Here is a 16,817-nt window from a genome sequence, read left to right on the forward strand (position 1 = left end):
AATCTGGAGAGGCAGTCCCTTTTCTTATTTTGTATTACCCTCTTCATTAACTTACCTACCTCCTTGCTCCTCTGTGGAAAGGAGAAAATAAGACTAGACGATAAAAACTATAAATAATTACTTCAAGTTTCTCTGCTGTTTCAAATATTACGTTCACAAGCCCACTGCATATTGTCAGCTAAATGGAACTATTGGTATTTGGGTTCTACCTTGGCTTACTCTTGGCTATTCAGGTTTCATTCTTACTAACACAAGTGGTGGTAGAAGAATCAAATTTATACTTGAAATCAAAACACAGAACTTTTAGCAACAAATGTATCTGCCTAGCCGGTTTTATTTAGGTTGATATTAAAGATTAATTTCCATACCTCAGCATAGACCTCCATGGTGGCGTAGATCTTGACCCAAGTGAGTGCTGGAATAGAATTGTTAATTCCCTAACAGTTGGTGAAAATCACCTCCAGACACATGGGTAATGAGGGAGTGGACAGTAGAGAGAAAACAATGGCTAATAAATAAATCTTCAGAAGAATCCAGTTTTCAGGGATGCATTTGTGTGCTGAGTGAACAGTGTTCCATTGCCTTAGGGACCATATCATAACTAAAATTGGGAATTATATCCATTGCCTGTATATTTCCTTGAAACCTTTCCTATTGTCTATCCTCAAAGCAGTATTATTTTACCAATTCATTTCCCTCTCACCTCCTCTGAGCAGTCTAGATGTTCAAATCAGTCTTCCTGCATTTCGTCTTTTCCTGAATTTATCAGTTCTGTGAAACCCCACTCAAAAATGAAATAGCTTTATATTGGGCTGACCTAGTTCTATTTATTCCTTTTATTTAATATGCATTTATATGTTGTGCAATTTTGCTATTAATACGGTAGGATATCAATTTCTGCCCCTGATAACTGAATGAGATAATTTGTGCAGAATTGCTTAGCAATACTAAGTACATGGTTACAAAGCCCAATAAATGACATCTGTTATTAGGCTTCTATTCCTATAAACATATTCAAATATACTGTAAGAAAACTGAAGAAATCCATTTTACACAAGAACTTTTGGATGAGCCCATGATTTTTCCTACTCAGAGTCAGATAAACAAAATCATATGTTCACGATTTTTATTGCACTCTTGGACTTTATCATACACGCTCTCTCTAGTCTTCTAGCAGTTATCTTCGTCATCATCACCACCATGATAACTATCTCAGAAAAACACCAACAATATTCCCAGAGTACTACATTTTATAAGGCACCTCTTCTTATGTTTTCTTCTTTCCACAACCCTCTGAGTACAGAGTAAACCAATCATGTCGCTAGTGTGGGACAGAGCTGAGGTTCAGAGTCTAATTCACAATGATAAATGGAAGATTGGGGCAATTATTAGTACTGCAGAGGATTTTTAATAACACCTGCAAACATGTCCCATCTTTAGAGAACAAATCTTGGAAAAGACTTTTTTGAACTAATCAGTGATTGAGCCTGACCTTAAGGAATGTAGACATTCTTGCCTGTGTTTCTTCCCCTTTCACCTTCCATTAGTGACCTTGGAAAGGGCTCTCAGATACTGGTTTCCAGCTGCCCCCAAGCTCTTCTAGCAGGCAGAAAGGCAAGCAGGGGTTTGGGGTGCAGTGCTAGGAATATTTGCTTTTTCATCAGGATTGTAATATGGCAGTGCCAGAAATATGGCAGGTCATGACATTTCTTAAAACTTCATTTTTTTAAGAGCAGTTTTAGGTTTACAGCAAAATTGAAAGGAAGATACAGAGATTTCCCATATAGCCCCTGTTCCACACATGCATAGCCTCTCCCACTATCAATTTCACTTACCAGAACAATACACTTGTTACCAAGGGTGAACCTACACCAACACACCATAGAAACCCAAAGTCCATAGTTTACCTTAGGGTTCAGCTCTTGGCGTTCTACATTCAGTGAGTTTGGACAAATGTATAATGACATGTATCCATCATTATACTGTCACACAGAGTATTTATATTGCCCTAAAAATCCTCTGTGCTCTGCCTATTCCTGTCTCCCCCAACCCCGTTCACCCCTGGCAACCACTGATCTTTTTGCTATGTCTGTATTTTTTTGCCTTTTTCAGAACACCACATAAGTTGGAAACAAACAGTGTAGAGCCTTTTCAAATTGGCTTCTATCACTTAGTAATATGTCTTTGAGGTTCCTCCGTGTCTTTTCCTGGCTAGATAGCTCATTTCTTTTTAGCGCTGAATAATATTCCATTGTCTGGATGTACCACAGTTGACTGACCCATTTACCTACTTAAGGACATCTTGGTTGCTCAGGTCATGGAATTTGATAAGGAAAAACTCCTGGGGATGAGCAAGTTCTGCTCATTCATGTTTCTAACACGGCAATGTGACCTGACTCCACGCAAATATGTCTAACAGCTTTAGAGCTGAGGAAGAGATGGATGGGATGTGGCTTTTACAAATGATCTGTGTTGCTGGGTGGGATGAGAAATGGAATATGCCAGGTTTTATTTAAACAACAGTTCGCCAGGTGACAAAGAATTAAGATAGCAGGAAGGGCTTATCTGTGGGTGCGAGGCTGAGTGTTCAGTCATTGCGGGCACAAGAGGACAGTGGGAACCAGAAGAGGATGATTTCAGTAGAACTGAAGGAGCTATGCCTCCATCGTTATTATTATAAACTAACTAGCGTTATTTTTCTATCCTAGACCCCAAATTTGGATGCCACCCTCATCCTTGAAGGGCTTATACCCGAGGTAGATAAACATTGCTGTCTCTGTTCATTGATTTTCCTAATTATTGACGATATTTGAAGAATACATGTATTTTTGACAGTGAAGGTTTAATCTTTCACATCTCTGTTTTTAATCAAGGAAATATTAGTGTCAAAGTAAATTTTTGTGACTTTGACTATTTTGTTGTGGTGAGAGTGAATAAAAAATTTTGATCACATAAAAAACAAATGAAGAAAAGTCTACCAACTAAATATTAAAAATAACCAGTGGAGGTTGACTTGACAGGTTTGTTTTTATTTGCTCAAGCTCTCACTGACTTTTAAGTTCTGAGAGCAGAAGCTTTGGGGAATAATGATCTAGGAGCATCAACAAACAGAAAAAAGATTAATATTAGAGTTTGTAGAAATGCAGGCCTGCTCATTCCCTGCTACTCACCTCGAATGGTTTTAAACTCTGAAAATGATGCTAGAACAAACAGATTTGCACATAACTAGCTTTAAAACAGGGCCCTGTAACAAGTCGAAATATTCTTACGGGAACAATCGGTAGAGCCTCAAACCCTTTTTGGACTCCAGGAGAGAACATGTTTTACCTTGCCGTGTGACTGGTAGAGTGTTGAGAATACCTTTTGTATACATGTGTTTTTATTTGATTTGTGAAACAGGCCCTTTCCCTTTATAGCCAGAGGAACCATTCTCAGAAGGCACGCAGGCAATCAAAATATTTTCAAATCCCGAAAGCCAAAGAAACACTAGCTTTCGGTTTATTCACTGGGCTGTGTCTTTCTAAACATTTTCTTTTTTAAGCTGGCCCTAAAGGGCAGTAAACTAGGCCTCTATTAGGCCTGAGCGAATAAAAAAGTTGAGGATTAAACGGCATTCAGCAGGAATGTCACCCAGATGATGTCTGTCTTAAGATGGATGGTCAGTCAGGTAAGTTGAAACAGAAAAAATAAACAGAGGACCATCACGCTGTGTTTATACAAAACAGCCAAGACTTACTCAGCAACATGCTAATCACAGACTCAACTAGATGTCAAGAAAACACATACAACGGGTTTTCTTTCTTAGTTTTTCCCCCATCCCAGCCTCATTACTCTGTGTCAGCAGTGTGCTAGGTATTGATAAGGCAATATAAGCATTGAGGAAATGGATGGATATTTTTTACTGGAAATGTAACTGTTGACATATAAGCAGGTATTAATAACAAAGGGTAGGTTGGAGACCTGTGCTCCACAGAAAGAGAACGAAATGACCTAAGCCAAGTTGGAATTTCAGATCTCTGCTGAATTCAGTATTTTGTAATGACTGTTTCCGTTGCCATTTTATATGCCAAGGGATCAAAACACACAATGTTTGTTAAGTAATTAGCATCAATCAAAAGTTCACAGTTGACAACAAACGGAGACAATCAAATGGTATTATTGGCAAAGAACCCTTTCTGAGAGTTCTAAATGCTGTATTTGACGGCCATTAACAGTAAGTAAGTATTATAAGAACTGAAATAATGTAGATGGTGTCCAGATAGGGGGACGTCAACTGTGTTTTGACAGTTCAGCATGGGACTTGTTCAGGGACTTCACCTGTGTGGGATAATTTAAGATGTAGTTGACAAATCCTGATTTCCTTCGAATCATAGAAAATATTTGTGAGTTACTGTCAGTTGCTGCAAAGCTAAATTTAAACCCATGCCCTTGGCTTCATGAGATGAAGTATTTCTGTAGGATCTTTATTTTCTTGACATTATCGTTTCCAGTACAATTTATACTGGCACCTTCATAATTCCCTGCTGCTATGGAGCCAGAAAACATACTTTGTGGCATCTCTTGTTAGTAGATGTCTTCTGGCCACATATTCATCCACATACATGCCAAGTGGGGTTGGGAAAGTGCAGGTAGAAAGTAGGCTTATCGTATCCCGGTATCCCAAAATGATGGCGTTGTTTCTAAAGCCACTGAGGAAGGTGAGTTGTGCTACCTTTATTGAGCACCTACTATATTCCAGTTTATATATACAAGTCTCCCCCCTCCCCGCTATCTGAAAGTAGAGCATTTCTGTGAAACCTTTTGTAAGCTGAAATGTCATAAAGCAAAGAAGCAATTACCTTATGACACATCTTGGTAATGGAGGCACAAAATAAATCGAGATGAAGCACAGATGCTCACAGACTCAGTTCAAATCTATCATGGCTCGATGCTGAGATGCTGAGGGTAGTTCCCGGGGAAGGAGCTTGACGGTGTCTTTCTCGTCGCTGGGAGGAGCTGCCTCCAGAACAGCTCACTGCAAAACAAACGCTGACAATCAGGGACACCTGTGAAAACTCTGATTGTCCACAAAACCCCAGAGAAGTAGGCAACAATATCACTACTTTGTAGACAAGAAAACTGAAACTGTGTTTAATGAACTTTCCCGAGGCTACCAGATCAGATTTTTAAATGAGCGTTGACTCAAAAGACCATATTCTTCCTATTACACCATAACATGCTATCTGACCACCTTGAGAAGCTGTACCAATTTGAAATAGAAAAAGAATCAATGGTGTTCATGATCCATTGTGAACAAACACTAAGCCTTGTCACACTGGCTCCTCAGTCCTCTTGGTAACTGAAATTACCAAGCCCGGCATTTCTTATGCCAGCCAGGGAAAGGTAAAGTTAGCTAAAGGAGAAAAAAATAAGAAAGAGAGAATATGAGATTGGTCTGCTTGTTGCTGGCTCTTAGAGGACGTAAAGGAAGACATGTGTTTCCCTACAACTTTTTTCTGTTTAAAAGATAAGTGGGATGGTCTAGGGTGAAGGGCAAAAAAGAACATTGATGTTGTGAGAATGAGCAAAGGAGAGTTGGTTTGGGGCTTATTATTCCATCTCCCTGGTCATTCGTCTTTTACTGAATGAGAATATTCCGTTTGGCTTTCAGGCTGGGCTTGTCATGAGAGAAGTGTACGTTAATTTCATATTTTCTAATAACTTTCTTTTGGGGATAAGCATTTTGGTTTTCTGCTGTTTATTATTTCAAAGGCATCTATATGCTAATATGTTTTATGCTAATTATTTTCATGTTTTCCCCTTAGGTTATGCTTCATATCACCCACCAGGGAGGATCATCTCTCATGAAAACTTTCAAATTTGATTTTGAAAATTATTCAGAAAAATTTAAGCCCTGCTATCTCCCAGTGTAGGAAAGAATATGCTCTGGAGAGCCCTGTAATTCAAAGAAAATGGACTCAAATGGATAACACTTGAGTTCTCATGCTACCAAACTCCTCTTGAGAAGAACAGCCAGGTACGTGAAGCGTTTAACATCATGACATTGAAATGTTGGAAGAAAAATTAAAATAAAAATCTAATAATAGGTTTTCAGAAATCACTAAATTACTATTTGATCCAGAGAAGAGAAAGGAAAGGCTGTTTTCATTCTCCGCAGCGTCTGAGGTGTGTTAACTGCTTCTATTGCTATGAATACCGTATTTTAATTGTATGTCATCATTTCTTAGTGTCATCTCTAGAAGTTCATTCTAATAATATTAGGGGCTGAAACTGAGTTTGTGCTAACAGGAAGAATCAGGGAAAAGAGGACTTGCATATAACAAGCTAGCTCGGTGTTTTCTTCCAGTTTTTTTTTTATTAGAGATTTTTTTAATGAGTCATAATTTAAAAGTAGGTTGCAATTAAAAAAAAAACATAGTTTAGCCAAGTCATCTATCTTAAAAACCTTTTTGCAGGCATCTTCTTTTGAAAATAACCAAGTCTTAAAAACTGATTCCTCAGCATGAGGTATTAAAACTGAGATCTCTTCAGAGAGTGATTTACATTTCCATGGGTGAGGAATCGGTTCCCAAGCACTGCAGGAGCCCAAAGAAAAGGCCCCCATTTCACAGGCCCCTGCAGTGGTCTCTGCCCTGCTCTGTGCTTAAGAGAAGCGAGGAATCAGAAGCCCTGGAGGCTTCACAGCTGACTTCAGTTGGTCTGTGTCCCGCCTCTTCTGGGCCGGTTCCTCCCTCCACCTTTGAGGGCTGCACCTGATTTCATCTTTATTAAATGCTTTCACTTTCCGACCTCAGCAGTGACTTCACCCTGCAAGAAATGCAGCCCAGCTGCTGCTATTCTGCTCTTGCTTCACTTCAATGCCTCTTGAACTCTAAGACAGCTGTGTCAGTAGGAGAGTTCCTTTTCGGGGTCGGAAGAAAGGTCTCCTGCTGGAAGGGGGCCTGACAGGTACGCTAGGCTCTCCTCCGGCAGAAGGGGCTCAGAGTCAGCCTCCCAAAGCCAGGCGAGGACAGGTACCTGGACGACCTGCTCTGGGACTGCCAGCCGGCCTTTCGACACCTGCAGTCACCACCTCTCTCCAAATGGGAAGAATCATTGCTGGGGATACATCTGGTAAATTGGTTAGAACAGAGGATTGTCAGTTAAAGGTAAAATAACATTTTGTTGAAACCTGGCTGTGTTTGGTACATTCTGTTGACAGAAGAGACCTGCAATAGTTTATGTGCTAAGCCTTTGTGGCCCATCATTATTTTCTTTTCATTCTACCTTGTCGGTGACAGGAACAAAATAGCTACACATTTTCCCTTTTAAAGTTGTGTTTGGGGAAGGAGTCCCTGAGCTAACACATGTGATCTTAATGCAGCCCCAGCGAAGAAGAAGCTTTCTCTCCTTGCTCCTCTCTGAACGTAAGGCAAAGGTAGTTCAAATAGAAAAGCAATTTGCATACAATTAGGCTCCAAAATTTATTAGGTGTGAGATGAGCCATGCAGTTCGATTAAGGAGGCTACTATGAGTGTATTATTCCCTTTGAGAACTAAATTCCCTGAGGACAGAAAGACAATCTGTCGGTAACTGTTAGCCTGCCATAGCTCTAGCAGGGGGTGCAGTTAGTGGACTTGCAGCAAACTTCTGGTGGGCTTGAGCAGCGGAATTGGTTGAGCACAGCTCGGGAAATGCTGCCTGACCTGAGGGGGGGCACTGCTGGGTTCTGAGCGTTGTTAAAAGTACACAGCTTTGAAATAATAGGGACTAGAGTCAGAGAAGCTGACTTTGGGTCTGTCGACTAAAATAAATGCACAGCCTAAAAGTTGAGAGTTATGTTTTATTTGGTGGGAGGACTCAAGCCGAGATGACAGCCTCTCAGATAGGCTCTGAGGGACAGCTCCAAAGAGGTAGGGGAGGAGCTAGAATACACAGGAGCTTTACAACAAAGACCAGGTAGTTGGAACAATAAAAGGTTACTTGTTATCTAAAGAAAAACAGGCATCTCAAGTTAAAGAATTTAGTGCTTTTCTATGTATGGGAGGAAGCAAACATTTGGGCTCATTGAATTCATTCCTTTGACAAGCACCTAGCTATCTAGGGCCAGTATCTTGTCCTTTATTATTCTGAGTCCCCTCAGGGTGCACCATTGTAAGTGACTACAGAGGCTGGGCTGCAGGCTTGTCTTCGCTTGGGGGTGGCAGCAGCGGCTGATGACTTGATGGTTTCAGCATTCTTTGTTTACTGATACAGTTTGCAGTATTTTTGGTTCACAAGTCCCACATCCATACTTACTAGTTTTCTGACCTGAATGCACTTCTTGGTCTCCCCAAACCTCATTCTTCTCGTGGGTGATATGGGGAGGGGGAAAAAAATCACACTTACTTTTTTAAATTGTTGGCTGCGAGGATTAAGTGAGATAATATATTTACATGGTGCCCACACCTAATAAATGCTCAGTTAATGGTCATTAGTTCCATTATCATTATTCTAACTAGGAAATAACACTTTCAGGGTTATTATAAGCATTATCATCATTAATGATATAAATGGTTATATGAAAGGTTCAAAAGTTTTCCTTAGGTTGTGGGAATTCAAAGATACACACACTGGATACTTTCTTGCTGGGAACACAGGTCCTGTGAAATGAAGGTGTGGACAGGGTCTAGCTTGAAATGATTCACTGGAATCTTCTGGAATCCCAGTGTTTCACTGGAAGCCTTTATGCCATGGCAAAATTTCAGGAAACACTCTTTGGGGGGGGGGTCACATCTAAGATTCTGCACAAGATGAAAAGTTGTAAAAATCCACCAAATGCTACTGCTTGCATTAAGCAATGTCAAATACTGACTAAGATAGAAAAAAGGTCACTTAGAAGCTTGCTATTTTTACCCTCACTACGAAGAATTCAGGTGTCCAGCTAACGAGCTGACTTTTGCACTTGTCTTTTCTGTACGTAAGATTATGAAAAGCCTCTAGTCTTGCTGTTATTGGTGGCCTCGTTGATTATAGGGTACAGTTTGAAATTCCTGAGTCTTACGAGGTGTGGGACTGATCAGAACAAAGGGTTCCAAGAGGAAAACCATCTTGCTGGCTGAAAAGCCCTACTGAGCTGCCAGGCCATCCTCACGGACCCAGAACATCATCTGAAAGCATGCAGTAGGGTCTCAGGCCAGGAAAAAGTTTCAGCCCTGCTGCTAAACTGGAGAAGAGTAAATAGGCTTGTGTTGGTCTCCAAAACACAAGGCTGTTCCCAGACAGAAAAGGCAGATGTTAATTAACCATCGCAGAGTTAGAATGGCTCGTGCCATTCTGCATTGAATAGTCAGCTTTGACTTCTGATTGCATGCCAAACAGAAAACAAACAAACCCAATGTACTTGCTAACAAAGGTTCTTATTGCATACAAGTCACATTTAAGGTAAAAGAGGAATCTTTTTGTGTGTATGTGGGTATGTGTAATCATAGCAGAGCCTTCACTGAAATGATCTCGAGTGTATATTTGTATGTTTTATTTAATTTTCTTCCTTTCCTGTGGAGTTCCCTCTTTCATGAAGCCATCCCTCAAAGTAAATGCTGATAAGAAATTAACACCCACACCCTGGTATACTTTAAGGTATTTCATTTTAAATATTCACACTTGGATTAAAGTGTAGCATCATTTATTTACCTTTCACAATGCTTAGCATATTGTAGAGGCTAAATACATAGCAATTAAAATAAACTAACCTTACTAGAACTATAGTGGTACTTTCCTAGATTTTATTTGACATTCTGTCATTCTTAAATTGGTCTAATTTCTCCTCAAATGGCAGGATTTGGGATTGTTCACAGTCACAAATGAGAGAACAAAATAAGAGAAAGGCAGTCTTATAAATGAAAATCTCTCTTATCTATTGGTCTTGCCTCCCAGACTGTCTGTCTGTCTCTGGAAAGCAAAGTCAATAAAAATGATAAGAGCTGGCATCTCACGAATGTACACCCTTAAACCATGAAGCAGTAATGCTGTGCAGGGAATATTTTTCTGACCTTTTCAAATTGCATCCAACTGTCTCGGGAATTTCTCAGTGACTAGAGGTAATAAGGTTCAATCTGTTTTACTGGCTGGCTTCAAATTTAGTTCCCCCGAATCTCTAACTTATCTATTCTTTGCATCTTAGCTCTGGCATCCATTCAGCACAGAAATCCATGCATCTCATCTTTTTTCCCTTTCTCGGGTTTTGCTAAAAGATCACACTGTGGAATCTACAACCATGACCACTCTCCACTTATGGCCCCTTGAAGAACAAAATAGTAGCATGGGGAAGGGTGGTAGATGTGATGTCTTTTGAGAAGCCCTTGTTGACTTTAATTAGCTTGTAGATTTCATCTCCATCTTACATCTCAGTTTTTACCTATGTGATTTATGCCCAAGTAATCTTCATTAGATAAAACTTTTTTCACCTTAACTATATCACGGACACTCTGTAAAATATTGAAGGGGCAAAAATAGATGAATCTCTTTTGTGTTAAATTGATTTTGGTTTTTCTTCTGTTGAGTCCAAATGCAATGAACACACTCCCCAGCATCCGAGTGTGACTTGCTAAAAGGCAGCTGGGCGGCCCCATTCTTCACTGTGTTCCCTGAAGGAGAACAGAAAACAGAAGCTGGGGACACATTTCTTGACCTCATGAACATGTTGGATGTCTGGAAGCCTTGACGAGGAGTTAAAAGCTTGTCTTTTCATATTTAGAGCATTTCTGTACTGAATATGCTGCGGGGGAGATGATAGCAGTGTTTTCTTATTTGTAGGAAACACCAAGTTCAACACACACTCACATGCTTCTTCTGTGGCTCCACCCCGTCGCCTTTGCACTGCCTTCTGCAGCCCTGATTAGAATCTTGGCTGTAAGTTCCTGTAGTCAGTGGAGCTTGGAGCCTCTTTCTGGAGCCTCTCTGTTCATGGGCAAACAGCCACGAAGAGGAGGAACTCTTTTTGAAGTTGCCCTTCTACGAGTCTGTATTTGCTTGTACAATAATTGTCAAGTTTGATCATCATAAGATATTTGGCTTTATAAAAAATGAGATTATTTCAAACAACTCTATTCAGAAAATAGGTTTAGAGGGGAGAGGATAAAGAGCAGACATTGTTTTATTCAATTATTTATTGTTTATTCAAAACAATGTATTTTTTTCTTAAACAGAATATACTTATGCCAAAACTCATCTTCTTAATATAGCTCATCTTTTCCATTTTAAAAAATAAAAATAATGGTGTTGATGAAAGTTAAGAGGAAACAAAATATGTTTAAGGATGAGTGTTTTTTGAAGTTGCTATTTTGTCATTTGAAATTCAGTTCATCTTGACAGTAGAGTCACGGTCCTGATTTTGCCCCCTTACAACCTGGGTATGGTTAGCTGGTAGCTTTATTTTTAGTAGAGATGAGGCATTTTGGCAGTTTTGCATAAACAGATAACCCAATATTTGCAATACAGCATAATGGTTTTTATCACTAGCCAGGGAAGAGTCAGACTTCCAGATAAGGTGATTGGAGCAGGTCTGTTCCTTGAATAGAGCTGCAGTACCCCTGACAGGTTGTTAACGCCGGTGTGTGCCAGGTGTATGCCTGCATGGACATGTGCAGCCACGTGTGACAAGCATACACTCACTTGAAACTGGGATTGAAAGGCAACAATTCCTAAACCAAGGGATTCCAGTTTGTCCCTGGAGATGTCATCTCAGTAAATTAGAAACTCGGCCATACCTATGACACCTTTCAAAACAGAGTGGCTTAGCCAACCATCTCTGAATACACATTTGGTGCCTCCTCTTTCCTATTTCTGAGATAAATCATCTCTCCTCCCCTTCAGGGCCGGGAGGTAAAACAAAATGAATGTTCAGCCCTTCCACTGACAATGTAAAGTGGTTTGAATCTGGTGGGAGAAAGGAATGAGGTGGTGCCGGGATCTATTTGTACTGTGCTGTTTTGCCTTGCTGGGTGTTCTCAGCATTTGGGGCATGCTTGGGGAGCTAATCAGGAACTTCCAGGTGCAGAGGCACAGGGAGAATGGGAAGTGTCATTAGCAGTGCTGTGAGTCCTGATGGTTGCTGCTCGTTGGATGACTGCCATTTACCGGGTAGAACATCCACACCTCATGTAGCCTCCCTCCCATCTTCACGGAAGCCCCATAAGACAGGTACAGCTGTCTTTGATTTACTGGGGCAGAAAGTGAGGCTTGGTATGGTTACAGCTGAGTTTGCTTGTTAGTGGCGGGCGATGTGTGAGGAAAATTCTTTTTACATAGAAAGGAAGAAGATAATTCACTGACTGAACTCAGTGAGTGTGGGACATTTTCTCCTCCTCTTTCTTCCCCTCCTCCACCACCTCCTTCTCTTTTCATCTTCTTACTTTTCTTCCTCTTCTCCTGTTCTTGTCTCAAAGAGAGAGTGAAATGAGGCTGAATATTAAAGCTCCGTCTTCCGCAAGACGGCCGTCCTTTTCTCAGTTGTCCTGGAGGTGCCTTTCAGTAGAGTTACATATTGATTTTGAAAGTCTGATGAAGGCCAAGAGTTCTGGCTAATGGCTTCTAGTGTCTAAACCCAAGGTAATTTTTATTACCTGAAAACAATACCACCAAAGCAGAAGATGGTATTATATGCTGTCCTCACAAGCTCACATTCAACACTGCCTCACGTCTCTTTTCGTCTGTGTTAATGGTTTACTGGGATGAAAAAGTGGACTGAGGAAAGAGATGTTCAAAGGGATTTTTGTGAGTAACCCAGGAGAGCCTACTTCTGTAAATATAGTATTTCAAAATCAGGGTAGCTAGGAAATTAAATTCCTCCAAATAGATCACTAAGATCCTTTTTTCTTCTTCTCTTTGCATCACATCTCAGTATTACAGAAATAAACATGCTTGATTGCCAAGGCAGGCTTGTTATGGTGGCCTTAGCTCAATGAAGATACCAATGTGTGAGGATTCAATTTCACCCTTAGAGTGATGCCTGACATACGTCAGTGTGTTTCTCAGTAAAGGGCCTTGGTTATTTCTTCTGGGTAAACTGGGCTTGATTGCCACAGCCCCACTTAGTCTCTGATGCCGAGGCCAGCAGCTTCATGGGGGTTTCATTTGTTCCCAGCGTATCATCAGAAGACAGACAATATATTAAAATATAAGCAGAGTGGTAGCATCTCAGAAGCTCTGTCACCAGTGTCCCCTGCAAATTTATTTCTTCCTAGAGTGAGTATTCTGAAGTTTGGGTCTGCATCTCACTTGAAATAAATAATCCCCTTTAAACATTTTCAAACAGAACTACACAGGAAAGGCAGCATGACTTTAGATGGAAATATGATTTCAAGATCCCCTCCCTCTCTCTCTGAGGGCTCTTGAATGTGCATGTGATCCCAGTACAGAGTTCTTCCATGAAAGCTTTTATGTTTTGCAGAAGGCCCCTTCACTTCCCACTGTCACCCTTATTGGGAATAAACTCAAAATAATATAAACAAACGAGTAGATTGTTCTGAAATGGTCTGTCACACACAGTTCATCTTCAACACTTTGCTTTCCATTACTGCTGAAAGAGGGAAGGTGACAGCATCACTTTTAAATCCGTGGGTTTAGTCGTGGGCACCTGCCTGTGCTTCTGTGATATACAGGCAATCTCTACTTGTGTCCGGGTTGCAGCAGTTTGTATTCCTTAATTGGAACCCCACTGATACCCTGTGGGATTTCCTCTCCTTGGCAAGGCAGTATATCCATACAGACATGGAGCATAGCCACTGTGGCCTACTGTAATATTATAGTCAGAAATATCAACACTGGGATCAAAATTAAAACAACACCTAGGCTAATGGAGATTCTAGACTGCCTTGTGATATGATTAGGAACTCACCATTTTCCTCAGTGTTTATCTTTGGACTTAAAGTCATGTCAGCAGAAATTCAGATTGGATATGCTTTATCAGGATGTTTCCTCTTCTGTTTTAATTCCTCATTGCATTGCTTCCAGAAGGGAGGGGCTGACTGGTAAAATTACTGACAGTTACACATGACAAACAAAGAAACACAAGAGGTCTGAGCTTTCTAAATAGAAATGATACTGTTTTATTATACCTTCTGCCTTTTTAAGTGAATAAATACTACATGATCAACTTTATGAAAATGCCTGGAAAGCCTTAATTTTACTAAAATTAAGTTAATTAAAATAAAATTAACAAGTAAATCCTCTTTATCTTAACTTTTATTGTCAGGACAGGATTCGTTACCTTGGACATCAGAGGGCCACGCCATTGTCTTTATTTATGGTTACATCATTTGCATTTGCTTCTCCTTTCTGCTATTTTTATTTTTGTCATCGGAGTCCATGAAGACTTAATCATGAACCTTCTAATTTTCCTTAAAAAAATGTTGATTTATCAAACTGGCTGCAGAAAAAGAAGATCAATCTGACATTGTAGGTTAATGGTAGGGAACAAAATACATTCATAATTAGAAGAGAAAAGGACTTTCCTTGTTCATTCTGGTTGATAATGAAAAGCCCCTCACCAAAGTATCTTAGAAAATAATGCATTCAGACTGAGTCGAATTACGCCAGCAGATTCTATTTATCTGTAGCTTAAAAAGCAGCTGCGTTTTTGTAAAAAGCAATGAATGTGGCAGTCCTACTTAAAGGTAGGAGAGAAAGAACACCCCTTGTTTTGTAATAAGGGATTTTCCATTTAAAAGAGCGAGCGATGTTGTTGTATGAAGTACGACCATTACAGTCTGTGTGCTCTATCTCACCCACCAGGAGGCTAATTACGGAGGGGCCAGAGAAGAGGCCGGTGCTACAGGGTTATCTCGCAGCCTCAGATGCTGGATAAGTTGGGAGAGACAGAATCGCTTTTGGGTGACATTCAGAACAGCTGGAGTGATTATTTGGAAGAGAAAAGCCTACCTATTCTTTTCCAAGGTAAACAGTTCATTTCATCTGTCGGCCACCTGTTTTATTACCAAATTATGCGACTATAAAGAGATCTATAAAGTTTGCTTTTAAAAAAATTCTTTCAGGTGCGTGACTATTCCCCCAGCCCGCCCATCCCCTGATGAATTCTTAGCAGCCTGCCCGAGACAAAGGATGCGCTCAGAGCCCCACCACACCTGGAGCCACGCTTTGAAGGATCTGCCAAGCTCACTTTTAATCGGGAGAACGAAATTACCCACATGGAGTCAGCAGAAAATGAGAAAGTAGAGCTCGTGCTGCGAATCATTCCAGCAAGTGCCAAGGGGCTAGTTGAGGAATGGCTTCATGAGGTGAATATCTTTAGCTTGTACTTAGGGTTTGGCTAGCGTATAATCATTTTCTCTTTTAGGAGCGATGACTATCATAAGTGTCTTTCCCAACTCAAGAGCGCTCCGGGCATGTGTCAGGCCGTTGTCAGACTCGGTATCGGTCTTGTCCTTGTTGTTATTTACTGTGACTAATTTTACATTTGCAAATACTCAACGTTCCACTGTGGCGGGGTCTCTCGGAGCCTGGGACCGGGGAGAGCCGCGTGTGTCTGTGTGCCTGGCCGTGAGTGCGTGTCGGTCACTCCTGTCTGTGTGCTGTGTGCCCTTGTTCTCGTCTCCTCTCTGTTGTGCACGTAGCCGGGGAGGGCTGGCCAACCACTGCGTTCTCAGATGTGGTTCGAGGCTTTCATTTGATTGTTGGACCAGGAAGAAAAGAATGTGTCACATCATGATTAACGGTCAATCTGAATTTTCAATTCATACGAAGGGAGAAGGGGGAGGAGGCTATGAGCCCAGTGATGAGACTAACCTTTTCCCTTTGGGAAGAGCATGATTCAAATTAAACAGCACTTTCAGTGTGAAATTAGTTTGAAGGCCTCTCCCTCGCTCCCTCGCTCCCTTTTTTTTGGTCCCTCATTTAACTCTTTGATGGGTGGCTCTTTCAGAGAGGATCCCTTCCTGCCTGAGTCTGTTCCCAGCAGCAGCCTATGGCTCCTCTTCCTTTGTTCTAGTTTTCTAAAGACTGGGTCCAAAACCCAAGGACAGAATATTTGGCTATTTTCAAAGCTCCATTATTTACAAGATGACATTCTCCCTAAAACATGTTTCTTTATGTCACGAACTGACCTCTCAAACAAGCAAATAAATAACGTTCTTCTTTTAAGGATAACTTTGCCAGGGAGAGGGGAGAGCGATCCTTTTGAAAGACCCCTCGAGTGCCCTCTGCTTTGCGCCAGTCTTCGCTGGCCAGGGGGCCAGTGAGGAAGAGCGGAGACCAGAAAGCCCAAGTTCCCTCTCAGGGGGCCTCTAGTTCCCCACATGGCTGAGGCATGGGATCGCCAGGCCAACCTGCAGCAACGCTGGCTTCAGGCAAGGATGTGCCTGGACACTTTGAAACCACCTTGCAGTACTTCCTGGTCCAAGGACTCAGGCCCAAACATGTAGAAAGAAGTGCTGTCTGTGGAAACACTGGGCTGCTTGCCCACCTGCACATCCTGGCTGCCCCCGTCAGGCCCACCAGGATGTAACCTGTGATTGATTCGCTTTCTGGAATTTGGTGGCTTGTTGGGGAAGGGATAGTACTGAAAAGGCTGAGACAGGGATTTTCTTGTAATGTATTTTCAAAGGGAAAATCTGAGAGCTTTGAAATTCCTTTCCCAAAGGAAGGAGAGGTGTGCTAGAGGAGGCTGGGGAGGTGAGGCAGCTGGGAGTGGAGGTCAAGGTGGGGGGGGGGGGCAGGTGGAGGCAGAGGAGCAGCTGTGTTTATTTTAATACATATCATTTAACCCTCACCTAGAAACAAATTGGAGAGGTTTGGGAGTGCATTAATCTGGACCCAATTAGCATGTCTTTCTCATTCAAAAG

General features: G+C 41.2%; 1 protein-coding gene across 12 annotated transcripts in view; it reads left to right on the top strand.

Moving 5' to 3' along the window:
* Positions 1–16,817, top strand: part of LOC116156423 (uncharacterized) — a 112,248-nt gene that overhangs the window by 88,792 nt on the left and 6,639 nt on the right. For all 12 annotated transcript variants that reach the window (XR_010383175.1, XR_010383176.1, XR_010383174.1 and 9 more), the window contains 3 exons: positions 5,805–6,016; positions 14,752–14,913; positions 15,012–15,254. The gene's annotated coding sequence lies outside the window, so the exon portion shown is untranslated. The remainder of the gene's footprint in view (positions 1–5,804; positions 6,017–14,751; positions 14,914–15,011; positions 15,255–16,817) is intronic.

The sequence above is a fragment of the Camelus dromedarius genome, chromosome 11 (assembly GCF_036321535.1).
Source record: "Camelus dromedarius isolate mCamDro1 chromosome 11, mCamDro1.pat, whole genome shotgun sequence".
Taxonomy (NCBI): Eukaryota; Metazoa; Chordata; class Mammalia; order Artiodactyla; family Camelidae; genus Camelus; species Camelus dromedarius.